We start from the raw sequence: 15,330 nt of genomic DNA, 5'->3' as shown, positions 1-15,330 counted from the left end.
CCACTATAAAACGCTGTTCAGTGTAAGGGCGCCATTAAAACTGACAGCCAGCGCCAGTATAAAAATCAGTGAAGCCCCTGCGCCATCACAGGGGGCGGGGCTTCAGCGGAGCAAGGCCAGAGCTCTGAGCGCGCATACACTACTTCCTGCTTCTCCCTGGGCGCCATTACTGTCTCCAGATACACTCCTCAGCGGTGAGGTGTTGGACGGAGGGAATCTGCAGAAAACAGCAAGTGTATTTAGCGCTAAAAATCGCTTAATTATCACACTGTTTTGTGTTTGTGCTTGTTACCAACTCCTAAATAGGAGTTCAGGTTGTACAGGGTGTGCTGGTCTCCTCAGTGTAATCTGAGCGCTCCCCCACGTGCTTGTTAAGCTACACACTTCCAGTGATAGAGCTCACACATATATAGCTACTATACACTGCACATTGAATATAGATATATATTTATTTCATTGTGATTGTGGTGTGTTTGTGGAAGAAAGGTTACTTATTCCTTCAACATGGTGAGGAAGTTAACCTGTCTCATTTGCAGCAGCAAGTTTGTGCCTAAATCCACCTCACAGATTACTTGTGAGGAATGCATGTCCACTCAAACGAGTGGGACAGGGGTTTCATCCCAGATCAGTGGTACTCCTCAATCAGACTCACAGGAGCCTGAGTGGGCGGCAGGCATTAAAACCATGCTGCAGGCAGTGTCAACGCAATTGGCTGCAAATACAATGCAGACCAAACAGGTGCAGCAGGACTTAACAGTTCTAGCCGCACGGGTGGATAATATCAATACCACCACGGGCCAGTCACGGAAGCGGGCTGCGACCGCCATGTTGCCTGATTCAGATGATGATCTGCAGGCGGGTGACGACACAGATGATAATGTGGACGACGGGGCTTTGATCCCTGATTCACAGTCATCTCTTAGAGGCCCAGAACCTCTTATTACAGCAATAAGAGAAGTATTAGACCTTCCCTTAGCAGACATGCAGGAAGGTGACCCGTTTTTTGGGTCTCAAAGGAAACAGCAAATTGTTTATCCTGAACAAGTTGACCTTGATGAGACGTTTAAGGAGGCTTGGAAACAACCTGAAAAACGTTTCCAACTGTCTAAAAGGTTTAAGTCCAACTTTCCCTTTGATCCCGCCACTAGAGCGGTGTGGGAAGAGCCTCCGGTTGTGGATGCATCAGTGTCCAGACTGTCCAAGAAGGTGGTTCTCCCCGTCCCAGGGGCAGCAACACTAAAGGATAGTACAGACAAAAAACTGGATACTACCCTTAAGTCCATGTACACAGCGAGTGGGGCGTCTCAGAGACCTGTCCTCGCCAGTTGTTGGATGGCAAAGTCCATTTATACATGGGCTTCTCAAATCCAGGAAGGCATGCTGGCCGATATGTCAATGGCGCAGGTCGGAGAAAGACTTCGCCATATCCAGGATACTGCAAAGATCCTGTGTGACACTCAAAAGGAGCTTGGAGCTATAAATGCTCGCTCTTCCGCAATGGCGGTTTCAGGCCGCAGGGCCCTCTGGTTAAGACAGTGGGTAGCTGATCCAGAGTCCAAACGTAGTGTGGAAAGTTTGCCTTTTAAGGGAGAAAAGTTATTTGGTAGCGAACTTGACGACCTTATATCCAAGGCTACAGCCGGCAAGTCGACTTTTCTGCCGACGGCTTCCACTCACGCTAAACGTTCCTTTCAGGGCCATGCGTCCCAGTCCTTTCAGGCTTCTCAGTCCTTTCGGCCTTCCAGGCCCAGGCAGAGGGCGAGAGGCTCCAGCTCGGCCGCCAGAGGGGGCCGTGGCAGGTTCAGGAAGCCCGCCAGCACAGGATCTCAGGATTGTGCCGCTAATGCCTCCGCTTCTAAGCCGGCAGCATGACTCGGGTTCCGTCCCTGGAGTCACTTGCGAGGTGGGGGGTCGCCTGTCAGCTTTCAGCCAAGTATGGTCAGTCTCTCACCTGGATTCCTGGGTGAGGGATCTTATTACCAACGGCTACAGGTTGGAATTCGAAAGACCTCCCCCTCACAGGTTCTTCAGATCAGGTCTGCCGGCCCTACAGGCAGATCGAGTGAACCTGCAGCAGGCAATACAACGCCTACTGACGTCACAGGTTATCACACCTGTCCCATTGGAGGAACAAGGAAGGGGTTACTACTCCAATCTGTTCCTCGTGCCGAAGCCGGACGGCTCGGTGCGCCCCATTTTAAATTTAAAGTCTCTAAACCCTTTTTTAAGGGTTTACAAATTCAAGATGGAGTCCCTCCGGGCAGTAATAGCAAGCCTGGAGGAGGGAGAGTTCTTAGCATCGCTGGATGTGAAGGACGCCTACCTCCACATACCAATTTGGGGTCCACATCAGGCTTTCCTGAGGTTTGCGCTGAAAGATCTGCACTTTCAATTCAGAGCGCTGCCATTCGGCCTGTCATCAGCGCCACGTGTGTTCACGAAGGTGATGGCAGAGATGATGGTACTGCTCAGGAGGTCGGGGGTCAACATTATCCCCTACCTGGACGACTTGTTGATCAAAGCAAGGTCGGAACAGGTCCTGCTACAGGATATAGCAAGAACCAGACAGGTTTTATCCGAGCATGGGTGGATCCTGAATATCCCCAAGTCCTCTTTGACGCCGTCGCGGCGTATCCTCTTTCTGGGAATGTTCCTGGACACAGAGGTGAAAAGGATTTTCCTCCCCCGGGAGAAGATGGAAGCCATACAATCCCTGGTGATGGAGATTTTGGCAAAACCTCAGGTGACGGTTCACCAATGCATCCAGTTATTGGGCAGAATGGTGGCCACCTTCGAGGCCATTCAGTTCGGACGCTTTCACACCAGGGTGTTCCAACTGGATCTGTTGTCAAAATGGTCGGGCTCCCATCTCCTGATGTACAAGAGAATTTCTCTGTCGCATCAGTCACGCCAGTCCCTTCTATGGTGGACTCAGGAGTCAAACCTGCTGGCAGGTCGGAGATTTGGCATCCAGGATTGGGTGCGACTCACGACAGATGCGAGTCTGCTGGGATGGGGTGCTGTGACCATGGACAGAACCTTTCAAGGTCAGTGGACTCGGTGGGAAGCGAGACTCCACATCAATATCCTGGAGCTGAGAGCTGTATACAATGCAGTATTGCAGGCCCAGGATCTTCTCCAAGGTCGGGCGCTCCAGATACAGTCCGACAACGCCACTACTGTGGCCTACATAAATCGCCAGGGAGGCACGAAAAGCAGGACTTGCATGAAGGAAGTTTCCAAGATCCTGGCCTGGGCGGAAATGTACGTGGTGGCTCTGTCGGCCATCTTTATCCCGGGTGTGGACAATTGGGAGGCGGACTTTCTGAGCCGTCACGCCCTCCACCCCGGGGAGTGGAGCCTGAATTCACAGGTGTTTGCAGCAATTGTGGACCGTTGGGGCCAGCCATCGATAGATCTGATGGCATCCCGGTTAAACCACAAGGTCCCCATGTACTGCACAAGGACCAGGGATCCCTGCGCAGCGTCGATAGACGCCCTGACAATTCCATGGGTGTTTCCCTTGGTGTATCTGTTTCCACCCATACCACTACTGACAAGAGTTCTAAAAAGGATTCGAAGTCAGGGAGTGGAAGCCATTCTGGTGGCTCCGGACTGGCCAAGAAGGGCTTGGTTCTCGGATCTACAGAGCCTGCTGATCGAGGATCCTTGGCCCCTGCCTCTAAGGAGAGATCTACTCACACAGGGCCCTTGCGTCTTCCAAGATTTAGGGCGGCTACGTTTGTCGGCGTGGAGGCTGAGCGGAAAATCTTAGCTCAGAAGGGTCTGCATTCATCAGTTATCACCACGATGATTCAGGCTAGAAAGCCGGTAACAACACTACTACAAAATCTGGAGAAAATACGTGGGTTGGTGTGAGGAGCAGAAGGTCCCCCCAGCAAAGTTTAACCTGAACAGGTTATTGTGCTTTTTACAAGCGGGATTGGATTTGGGTCTCCGTCTGGGTTCACTAAAGGTCCAGATTTCGGCCCTGTCCATTTTCTTCCAAAGAAAATTGGCTGTCATCCCGGAAGTACAAACATTCCTTCAGGGAGTGCTTCACATCCAGCCTCCCTTTGTACCTCCTACACCTCCTTGGAGTTTGGACGTCGTTCTAACCTTCCTTCAATCCTCCTGGTTTGAACCTTTGGAGTCGATAGAATTGTGGTATATCACCTGGAAGGCGGTGGTCCTTTTGGCCCTAGCCTCGGCTAGGAGAGTGTCTGAATTGGGAGCCCTTTCCTGTAAGAGCCCCTATTTAATTTTTCACTCAGACAGAGCGGAGTTGAGAACAAACCCGCGGTTTCTCCCTAAGGTGATTTCTTCCTTTCACCTAAATCAGCCAATTGTAGTCCCATCTGCATCTAGTTCACCGGATATTCCGGTATCCCTGGATGTGGTGCGTGTCTTGCGTGTGTATGTCCAGAGGACGTCAAGGTTCAGGAAGACAGATTGGCTATTCATTCTGTATGACGCACAAAAGAAGGGACACCCTGCATCTAAGCAATCCATTGCTAGATGGATTAGGACTACAATCCAACAAGCCTATGTGACGGCAGGCATGCCGACACCTCCGGTTTTAAAGGCTCATTCCACCAGATCGGTGGGCGCATCCTGGGCGGCTGCTCGGGGTGTGTCAGCTCTGCAGCTCTGTAGAGCTGCTACATGGTCGGGGCAACACACCTTTGTAAAATGTTACAAGTTTGATGCCTTGGCCAAAGAGGATACCCAGTTTGGGCAGGCAGTACTGCAGCAGTCTCCGCACGTACCCTCCCGTTCTGGAAGCTTTGGGACATCCCCAATGTCTTAAGACCATTCCCAGTATCCCATCAAGGACGTTAGTGAAAATAGGAATTTAATACCTACCGGTAATTCCTTTTCACGTAGTCCTTATGGGATACTGGGCGCCCGCCCTGTGCGGGGGTCTGGCTGCAGCTTTATTCTGCTTATACAGTTCAGAAGTTGACTTATTGTCTTCTGGTTCTAAGGTCTAGTTCAGTGACCTTTGTTAAAGAAAATCCATCCAGTTGGTGGTATTATAGTTGTTTTTATTTTGAATGAATGCGGGTGTGCTGGCATAAATCTCACCACACTATTCACACTTATGTTTACATAGGTGACATATAAGTATTCCTCTCATATGTACATTCTCCTTCGGGCACAGTTTTTCCATTAACTGGTTCCTGGGTGGGGAATCAGAGGGGAGGAGCCAGCACACCCAGCTTCAAAGTTATAGATGTGCCTGTCTCCTGCGGATACCCTCTAATGCCCAATGTCTTAAGACCATTCCCAGTATCCCATAAGGACTACGTGAAAAGGAATTACCGGTAGGTATTAAATTCCTATTTTTTGTGTCAATGAATACGCCTATCCATGTGGAACCCATTTTGGCGTCTCTCGTCATGCTTTACTGTTCCCATTCGTAATCCAAGCAGATCGTACTGCAAGAAAAAATTTGTGATACTTATGTCATCACTTTTTTCATGGCATTCATTGCTAAGTTGACCTTTTTTTTCATGTGTCAACCTTTTGTCAATGTTGACCTAGTGCATGCTAATGTTTATAAACATAGTAAGTAAGTAATGACCTTTAAGGTTCTGATAAGGAGCATGGTCTGACGTCGGTCCTCTGGGATTGGACGCTCTTCAGTAGAGATGACTTGTTTTACGGTGGGTACATAAAGCAGAGATACTGTATATATATTTCCAGTCCCTGGGTCAATATCTCGTGTAAGCAGAGACAATTTAATTTCCCTTTCAGCCCTCCCCCCACTGCCCCTAACAGCATGATCATTGATCCGCACTGAAGTATCTCTAGGCTTGTTTAAGACCCCAATAAGATCTTTATGACCTTAATGTTAATTATTCCACTTCATGAGGCAGCCCACCTCCTAGGGCGCTCTGTCTGTCAGTGTTGCCGTCTAGTAACCATAAGAAATCTGTATAAGGGACTGCAGCCTTGGCTGTGGAATACTGTGTAAATCTAGGCGAGGAGAGTCTTGTGTGCTGACACCAAAGGGGTCCACTACTCGGTGCAGCCATCGCGGGGGGGCCTAGTTCGTGTGGGAGTCTGGGGCAGCTAAAATAGGATCTCGTGGGGTTAGAATATACTAGGACTGGCCTTCCATGAACCTCAATCCCCCCCTTCCCCCTGGTTTTCCCAGGACACTCCTGGTCTTGCCAATGCAAACATTGGAATTCCTGTTTTGCTGACTATAATACAAACGGTATTGTGGAGTTATGTTTGGATGTGAGGGCGATCCTGCAATGTCGGCTGATGAAAGGTCTCCTAGTTCCTCTCCTATAAATCCTGTCGCAGGAATGCTTTGTCCCTATGCACAATTGTCTCCTTCATGGCAGCTCTCACTCATGGATCTGGGATCCTGGGATATTACACAGTCTGCCTTGTTGCTGCCGACACGATAAGTGGACTTGGGGATTACAGGCTGATATTCAGTTTGGGGAGAGGTTTTTAAAATGCAAATTTAAAAAACAATATTAAAGAAATCAGATTTAATAGTGGGGCAATGACTGCTTACCATCAAAGGGACCGGTTCCATCTCCATTATGAGCTGTGTGGTGTTCATTAATTGCCTGGCTGTTTGGGTGGTTAGCATGTAAATTGGGCAGAGGGAAGGTTACGCTGTGAGTCCCCAATCCCTCGCTCCGTGCGTCCTGGACCTCTCCATGAAACCCGCTTATCGCAGTCTGGCATTTGCTGATTTGTCCTTTAGGCCTCCGCTGACAAATGCTAAAATTGAAAGAGGGGGAGATGAAAGAAATCCGAAATAACAATTCACAATAATTACTTCCTGCCATCCTGCTCCACCTGCGCACAATTAGCCTCCAGCCGATAGCGTCACCGTTTACAGAGGAGACGGGCGCATTAGCATAAGTCCAATGCATAAGAAGCAGCCGCATTAGTTGGGACTTTGGGGACAGAGACTTGGAATTGTTTCCGCTTATAATGTGGAACATGAGATTCTTTGTATTATGTCGGGGACGTGGGGCGTTATCACACTGTGCTTTTCGGCGGTAGCGCACGGTTGGCCTGGCATGCGATCAGGTGAAATAACGGTTTTTGTAGCACATGATCACCGGGCGGTAGGCGGTGTCTGGCAATGACACTTCAGTAGCGCGTATCATACCTTGCGCTGGTGCCATACACACTGATGACGACCATGGATGCCAGCGCCGGCTGCTTATCAGTAGCGTTCACCTTTGACGCATCCATCGTTGGTTGTGCGTTTGCCATATGGTTGTGTGGGTGTGTACAAGATAATCATTTTAATATAGAGACTATCCTTGTACATATGTTACTGGAGCATAGCCTATTTTTACACGCATGTTCTTTTAGATTTTCATCATCTACGTTTGTTTATGATACAGCGAACAGATATATAGGAGGCAATTCTGTTTTCCTCTCTCAAATGCCACCAAGTGGCTCCCAATGGAGCAATTCAATTGTTTAAAGAAATTGGTCCTGAAGTCCGTGGTCTGGGTGCTATATCCAGGACTTGACACGAGTTTAACCCCTATATGCGGCTAAACCGGTCTCTGAGCACATAGAATCTCCATAGGCAGGCCGAGCTGCACACTTCACTGTCTGTGTATTGTCTGGTGATTTTGTTGCACATTTGAATACGTGAGTTACTGACACTGCCTGCTTTGCTGTTTCAGCATTTTGACCCATCGGTCATCAGCTTTTCAGTCCCTTATTGTAGGCTGCTTTGATGTGTGTTTTAATGGGAAAGGGAATATTCTGGTATACTACCTGTCAGCTGGTGCATTGTCTGCCTCACGCTTTGGTATTACGCTTGCTGCATGTGTCAGTTCTAAGTGTGGGGTTGTATTGTAGAAGTAGAATTATTATACTTCCGTCGGTCGGATATTATACAGCTCTTTGTTAAATATCATGGAAGGAGCATTGTTCCCCAGAGTATCATTACTGTGCTAATTATCGGGGTGCTGAGCCCTCCCACCTCCTTTCCTGTGTGTATATCGGAGTGTGCGGGGATAGCGGGCTGCAGGAAATGAGAGGCTTCTGCGGCAAGCCTGACAATACATGCCAGTGACGGCTTCTGTGGCTCCTCATTTGTCTGCGCCTGCCAGGGCGTCTGGTATTATTACAGTGCTGACTGTCGCTCAGCTGCCATGTCTCATGTTCCTCGCACCTAGGTGTTAATAAATCAAAGCCTACCCGCCTCTAGGCCTTGTCGAGCGCTTATTAAATCTGCTGCATAAAGCGCGGTGCTGCCGCCGTTCAGATCAGACGCTGCTTTGTTTCCGCCGCCGTCTCTCTGGGCTGCGAGTCAGGTTTTATTAAAAGACCTTTAATGCGTTCATTCAGCAGCTCCTGTCTGCTGCTTCCCGGCTTATACCATCTCTTTGGTTATTTAGCCATGGCGGTGCATGCCCGTACATTCACTGAAGCACGAGGCCCTTCAGCGGTCTTGTACACGCCTTGTGTTCTTTTTTCTTCTGTGCTTCCCAGCCATGTCTGTACATTACTAGGGTGAGTGGGAACAGGATCTTATGCTTCTCTCCCTGGTTACCGTTGTATAGAATGCAGCAAGCTCAGCTGCAAGGTGCCCTATAGCTGCAATAATACCTGGCTGATGATGTACACGCATGGATGAAAAGCACAGGAGGAAGCTTCAAAAGCTTCAAATTGTCCTTCATGGAAATCACAGGAAGGCGTAGAGTATATGATACAAAAAATACAATATTTTTTTTATATCTAAAGGTTTTGTGCATGGGAGTAGGGTAGTGCTGCAGCTTCACCTATCTGCCAATGTGACAATGATTAATGGTGCTGATCAGCGGGAGCCAAGACACACTGACTGCACAAGTGTGCAGTGCATTAGTGGGAGTTGACTAAATCCCATGAGACTGCACAAGAGGTTAGAGGCTAGTGCTGACCTCTGATTGGTGGAGCTCGCTATATGCTTCTCTGCCCCACGGAGGACAGCAGCAGCAGCGGCCTCATCATGGGAGGGTTTTTAATCAGAGGCAGCGCTGAGCCTGTGAGGTCTCCTACAGAGTAAGGTACAGAGGGACAAACATGGGCTTTTCATGTGATTTGTGTATGTGTGTGTATATGTGTATATATGTATGTATATATCCCCCCCTGCAGTTACCCATTGCCCAAGTTAATACTGCTATTACTCTGTTTTGGCAATGTAAAATTCTCCCATGCAGATTGTGGCCAGTAATGACAGGGGGCCTCCCTGTCTAAAGTGACCCAGGCCCCCCGAAGGCTTAATCCAGCCCTGGATGGGCTTGTGTCACATATTCTGTATGCAGCATGTGCGTTTATCCCACCTCATAGTGAAACCTCCATTTACTCAGAGAGGCGTAAAGGTGCCTGAGGTGATATTACATAGCCTGTGTCCCCAGGGCAGGAGTAAGGCCATGATTTCCTGTCCCCCATATTCTTCTGTTCTGGCAAGATCCTGAAACTTCTTACCAGTCATTTAATGCCACTTATTTACCAACAGCCAATCACAGCAGTGTATCAGGAGATGTCATGAGTCAGTAAGGACAGGGCTGCATCTGACAGGGGCAGTGACATGATGTGAGGAGGGGAATGGAGGCAGCAGGAAGTCACAGACTGAGAGTTATATAGTGGGAGGGGCAGGGTCCCCAGCAGCACAGAATATTTCAGGATATAAGTGAATAGGGTTGCATGTGACTGGCAGTGACATGATGTAAGGAGGGGAAATGCAGGTAGTATGGTCCCCCACTTCACTACAATCACCGCCATTGGGACAGGTGTACTCTTAATTTTAACCATTTTATTCTCATGAAGAACATTTCTGTGTATACGGAGCCTAAATAAATGTCAGAGCGACATCTAGTTCCCGTCTTCGGTCTCCCGCCAGCCTGGAAATTGATGACTTACAGCCCCCTCTAGGTGCTCCCCCATCATTCCCTGTGCTCTTGTCTCGCACTGTGACTCTATGGCTGCCAGGGCTGAGAACACATTAACCTCCTCGTATCTCCCCCAGGCTGGCACGTCCTGGACCCCCACTGCAGGGCAGGAGAAATTGATTTGCCTGTACAGCGCGCCGTCTATAAAATGTAATTTTCACTCTCTGGAGTTTTACGTTCGTGTTTCTTGATGGTATTCATCAGCCGGTGCTGAGAGGAAGCGTAGACTCTCCAGGACGTTTGACACATCCTAATGGTCCAGCGCAGATAGCTGTTCATTGATTGATATGGGAGCTTTATGGACAACATCCCCAGACGTTTGTCGTTATTGCACTGAATGGGAAGACATGTTGATGGTAATTCTAGTCGCCCACTCTGAAAGATTCTGATGTGATGGAAGTTGGCGATTCCACGTTGCAACTGGTGTAGTCTTCCCCAGCTCCTGTGGCTGTGAATATTTTGGTTTTACATCCTCGGTTGAGACATTTAAATTTGTTCCAAATCCTCTCTCCTCCTTGCACCATTTTTGTCTGATTAACTTCAATATGACCCCTCTAGATCAACGGTTCCCAACCTGGGGTACACTGCAGACTGGGGGTGCTTGAAAATAATATTGGTAATTGTGGAAGAAGAAGAATCACAATGGCGGAAGAACTCTTTAGTTACTTCTGGATCCATCATCCGCATCGCCTTGTGCTTTTGTCCCACCAGAAATCCATAGGGAGCTTCCTGTGTTACCCTCCCGACATTAATGCTCATCTGCCCCGCGCTGACACGGGTGGGGGACGGGGTTGGGATCGTTAGGCTGGCATGGGTCTAGGTCGACAGGTCAATAGGCCGACAAGCATTAGGTTGACAGTGTCTAGGTCGACATGGGGTTTTTCACTGTTTTTTTTTACCCGAATGTCGACATAGTTGACATGGACACAGTTTCCAGGCACCGTATCCTCCCATCGCTCGCGATGCTTCGGATACGGTGCCTGGCTGCGCTCGGCGCACTATTTTATTTTCCCACCACGCCCTAGTGGATGGTAGGGCATGAAATACTGCCTGTCGGCTCAAAAAAACAGTGAAAAACCCCATGTCGACCTTTTGACCGTTGACCTAATGCTTGTGTCAACCTAATGACCTGTCGACCTTGACCCATGTCGACCTAACGGTGCTGACCCAATGCTTGTTGACCAACATACTGTAGACCAAATGACCGTCTCCTGGTAATCCTACAGGTGTTATCGGGAACCCAGGAGATCGTACACAGCCAGCAGTCAGACACAGAGGCACCCGATTCCAGACCGTACACACTACTCCATTAATATAAGGACACGCATACTGCTCACTTCCACTCCACTCTGAAGTACTGTGGATATTTCAAATCGAGAGGAGGGGGGGTACTCATAAATGAAAAGCCAAATCAAGTAGAGAAAAATGATCGGGAACCGCTGCTTAATTGATGCCATCGTCATGTTGGCTTCTTTGTCGTCCACAAGTATTGATTCCTATACAGTCTGGCAATTCAACCGCATGATCACGAAATATTGCAGTTCCGATGGGTGGGACTTGGAACCCGGAGATGTGATGAAATGGTTTTGATAAAAAGGCTACAATATTTATAAAAAAATATAAAACCATCTTCTCTTCCAGTGGACAGAGGTGTGTGGATCATAGAGTCGACAGTCAAATGTTGAGGCACAAGGTCGACATTGACAGAAGCAATAGGTTGACATGGAAAATGTAAATTCATGAAAAGGTCAACAGGTGTGTTTCACAGGTTTTTTTTTTTTTGTATCCATATCGACATACTTCAATATGGAAGTAAATAAGCCTTATATGCAAGGAAGGGGGGGGGGGGGGGGAGAGGGGAGATGGTTAAGGGGGTTATTCTGATCAACTCTGAAAGGCACAGTCATTCTCTAATGCAGTGGTTCCCAACCCTGGTCCTCAAGTACCCCCAACAGTGCACGTTTTCCAGGTCACTCGGCAGGTGCACTCATTATTTCGGCACATTTGAAAAGATCCACAGGTGGAGCTAATTATAGCACTTGTGATTCTGTGTGAGACCTGCAAAACATGCACTGTTGGGGGTACTTGAGGACCAGGGTTGGGAACCACTGCTCTAATGGACAAAACCATATGCACTGAATTGTGAACTTGGTCAAGAAGATTTCCCGTCTCTGGACCAGCGGTATTACTATCCCCTTCAGAAATATTATTTTCTCCTTCATACTTCATGGCAGCCATTACATTGGGTTCATCCCTCTCTCCTCTCCAATTAGACAGGTAGTTTTTTCCCCTTAGGATCCAGCCCCTTCCTCTATATAATCTGGCACCTCCCTTCAGACCGTAGTCTTTTTCCTGTCTCCTTCTGTCTGTGACAGGTAGTCAGTTAGAGTTTAGTTTGTTATTTTTGATATACCCGGTAGGCTGGTTGTGCGACCGGAGACCTGGGCGGGCAGGCTGGCGGTGCCTAAGCCTAAAATATGTCCGTGGGCCGGCGGCAAGGACATTATAGAACCCACAGCGTCCCTCCCTGCATACTGCATGTGTGTATCACCTATCTGCCGGCTCCTGCGTGGTCCCAGCGTTCGGATGCAGGCTCCGGCTTCTTGCGCTGGTTAGCGCTGAGTCTCCCCGGCAGTCAGGACGGCGTCAGTGGCGAGCGCGTCACTTCCGACGGATGCACGCGGCGTGCGGGTCACGGCCGCGTGCGTTCCAGCTAGGCGGAAGTGCACGCCGGGTTGGCGCCAGCAGCAGAGAGGGGGACGCCGGCTGCTGCTGCGGCAGCGTGTATTAAAAGGCGCCTGGCCGGTGTTACAGGCGCAAGGCTGGTCGGCTGCAGGAGCGCTTTTTTGGAAACAAGCCAGGTTATTGCCATGGAGGATGCCTCTCAGAAGGGGGTTACACCGCCGCCCAGGTAAGTCCTCTTAATGAGGACACGCTGTTTTAGCATGCCATATTGCAGTCAGGTAGTTAGTATCTTTCTTTCTTGTCTTGTAGTGTGCCTTCAGTGCCCAGAAAGAAAGTGGCTAAGACCAAGAATACTAAAATCTGTCCAGGATGTGATAGAGCCTTTGTGGGAGAGACAGTACTATGTTTAGAGTGTCTGACAAAAAAGGATGTTGGTATGAATATATCTGCCCAGTTAGCTGAAATGAGAGACTGGATGAAGAAAAACTTTATTTCCAAAGAAGAGTACGCAGGGAATAAGAGGTCCAGGTCCCAGACTAGCCTTGATAAAGATGATGGTGATGTGTCAGTGCATGATGATGCGGACAAGGAGGAGTCTGGGGGCTCATCAGCTGAGTCAGGCGAAGTTTTGGAGGACGAGCGTCTATTTAATGTGGAGTTGGTAGAAGCAGTGCTTAAAAATCTCTACAGGACACTTAACTATAAGCAGCCTGCAAAATCCGAGTTTGACGCATTGTTTGAGGATCGTTCTAAAAAAGGGAGATCTTTTCCGGTACATAAGGTTGTGAAGGATATCCTGGCTAAAGAGTGGCAGGGTGTCGACAAGAGAGTGGGGTCGACTAAGAGAATTCAAAAGATGTTTCCCATTGAGGATGAAGAGTTCATTAAGTGGTGTAATATACCTAAAGTCGACGCAGCAGTGTCAGAAGTGACGACTCGTACTACCATTCCTCTTGAGGATGGGGCGTCACTGAAAGACGCTATGGATAAAAAAATGGAGAGCGCTCTAAAGAGACTACATATCTCTGCCTCAGTCTCGTTAAAATCTGGTGTGGCTATGGCCTCCCTTTCTCGGGCACTCAGGATTTGGTGTTCGGCATTGCAGGAGGACATACAGGAAAAGGTTTCCCGTGATCAAGTCAGTAAAAGTCTTACCCAGGTGCAGTTGGCAGTGGACTATATGTGTGAGGCTTCCCTAGATGGTCTTGATTTTGCAGCAAAATCCCTGACATCAGGGTTGGTGGCCCGTAGGGCCTTATGGCTTAAATCATGGGCAGCAGATTCCCATTCGAAGAACAAGCTAGCAACGTTGCCTTATGAGGGTGCTTTCCTTTTCGGCAGTCGTTTGGATCAGATGATTCAAAGAATGTCAGGCGGTAAATCAGTCAGATTACCACAGGACAGAAGAGGGAGATTTTTCTCATATTCTTCCAGACAAGCGTATAGGCAAGCCAAGTCCTACAGGCCTGGTAGGTCTGCCCGGGACAGATATACGCAGGGGACGTCCAGAGCCTTTTTTCGGCAATACGTCAAGAAAAGAGGCGAAAGTTCGGGAACCACACAGAAGCAGTGACGGTGGTCCCGTGGTGGAGCAAGCCCAGGTAGCAGGAAGGCTGTTGGGCTTTGCTCGCGTCTGGGAACAAACCGTCCGGGACAGATGGGTTCTGGAGGTAGTCAGGATTGGCTATCACCTAGAGTTCATGTCAAAGCCAAGAATGGCGAAATTTTGTGTTTCAGAGATCCCAGTTTCGAAGATAGAAAGGGAAGCTCTAAATTTAAGTTTAAAGGGACTCATCGCATCAGGAGCGGTGGTGAGGGTCCCGAAGGAAGAGGAAGGAACCGGGTTTTACTCTCGTCTCTTCATAGTCAGCAAGAGTTCTGGAGGTTACAGAACTATATTAGATTTAAGAAAATTAAACTTGCGCATAAAGAAAAGAAAGTTCCACATGGAGACTACAAAGTCAATCTTAATGGGGTTAAAAAGAAACGATTTTATGGTCTCCATCGACCTAAAAGACGCCTACTTCCATATTCCCATCTCCCCAGACGACAGGAAATATCTGAGATTCTGCGTAGGTCACGATCACTTCCAGTTCACCTGTTTGCCCTTCGGTCTCACCTCGTCACCAAGGGTCTTCACCAAGGTCCTGGTGGTCCTGATAGAAGAACTGAGGAAAAGGAAGGTCATGATATGGGCATATCTAGACGATCTGTTGATCGTGGCACCTTCAGAGGAAGAGGTGGTCACAGCAAGAGACTACACAATTCGGTTTCTCCAAAAACACGGGTGGCTGTTAAATTGGGAGAAGAGCTGTCTAGAACCAACGCAGAGTCTCCAGTTTCTGGGGGTATTGGTGGATACCGTGAGGTTTCAAGTATCCTTGTCCACAAAGAGGTGCGAGAAAATCCAGCAGCTAATCTCGAGAATCTACGAAGAAGATCGGGTGTCCCTCAGGTCAGCAATGAGTCTCTTAGGGATGATGGCATCCACGGTGGACATAATCCCATGGGCCAGATGGAGGATGAGACCTCTCCAGTGGTCCCTTCTAGGTTACTCGAGAAGACTGGTGCCACTAGGAAGGAGGATAAAGATCTCAGAGGCAGCCAAAGAGTCCCTAAGATGGTGGGAGGCCGATCAGCTGGTGCCAAGAAAATCTTCACTGGCAAGTCCCCGTTACAAAGTGATCACCACAGACGCCAGCGCTACAGGTTG

At 48.7% G+C, this 15,330-nt stretch overlaps 1 protein-coding gene across 7 annotated transcripts in view; it reads left to right on the top strand.

Moving 5' to 3' along the window:
• The window catches only part of VAV2 (vav guanine nucleotide exchange factor 2), a 160,641-nt gene that overhangs the window by 59,858 nt on the left and 85,453 nt on the right, over window positions 1-15,330 (top strand). The window lies entirely within an intron of this gene.

This window comes from Crinia signifera, chromosome 9 (assembly GCF_055691185.1).
Source record: "Crinia signifera chromosome 9, ASM5569118v1, whole genome shotgun sequence".
NCBI lineage: Eukaryota > Metazoa > Chordata > Amphibia > Anura > Myobatrachidae > Crinia > Crinia signifera.
Note: the sequence above shows the minus strand (reverse complement) of the source record. Positions and strands in the feature narration are given on the sequence as shown.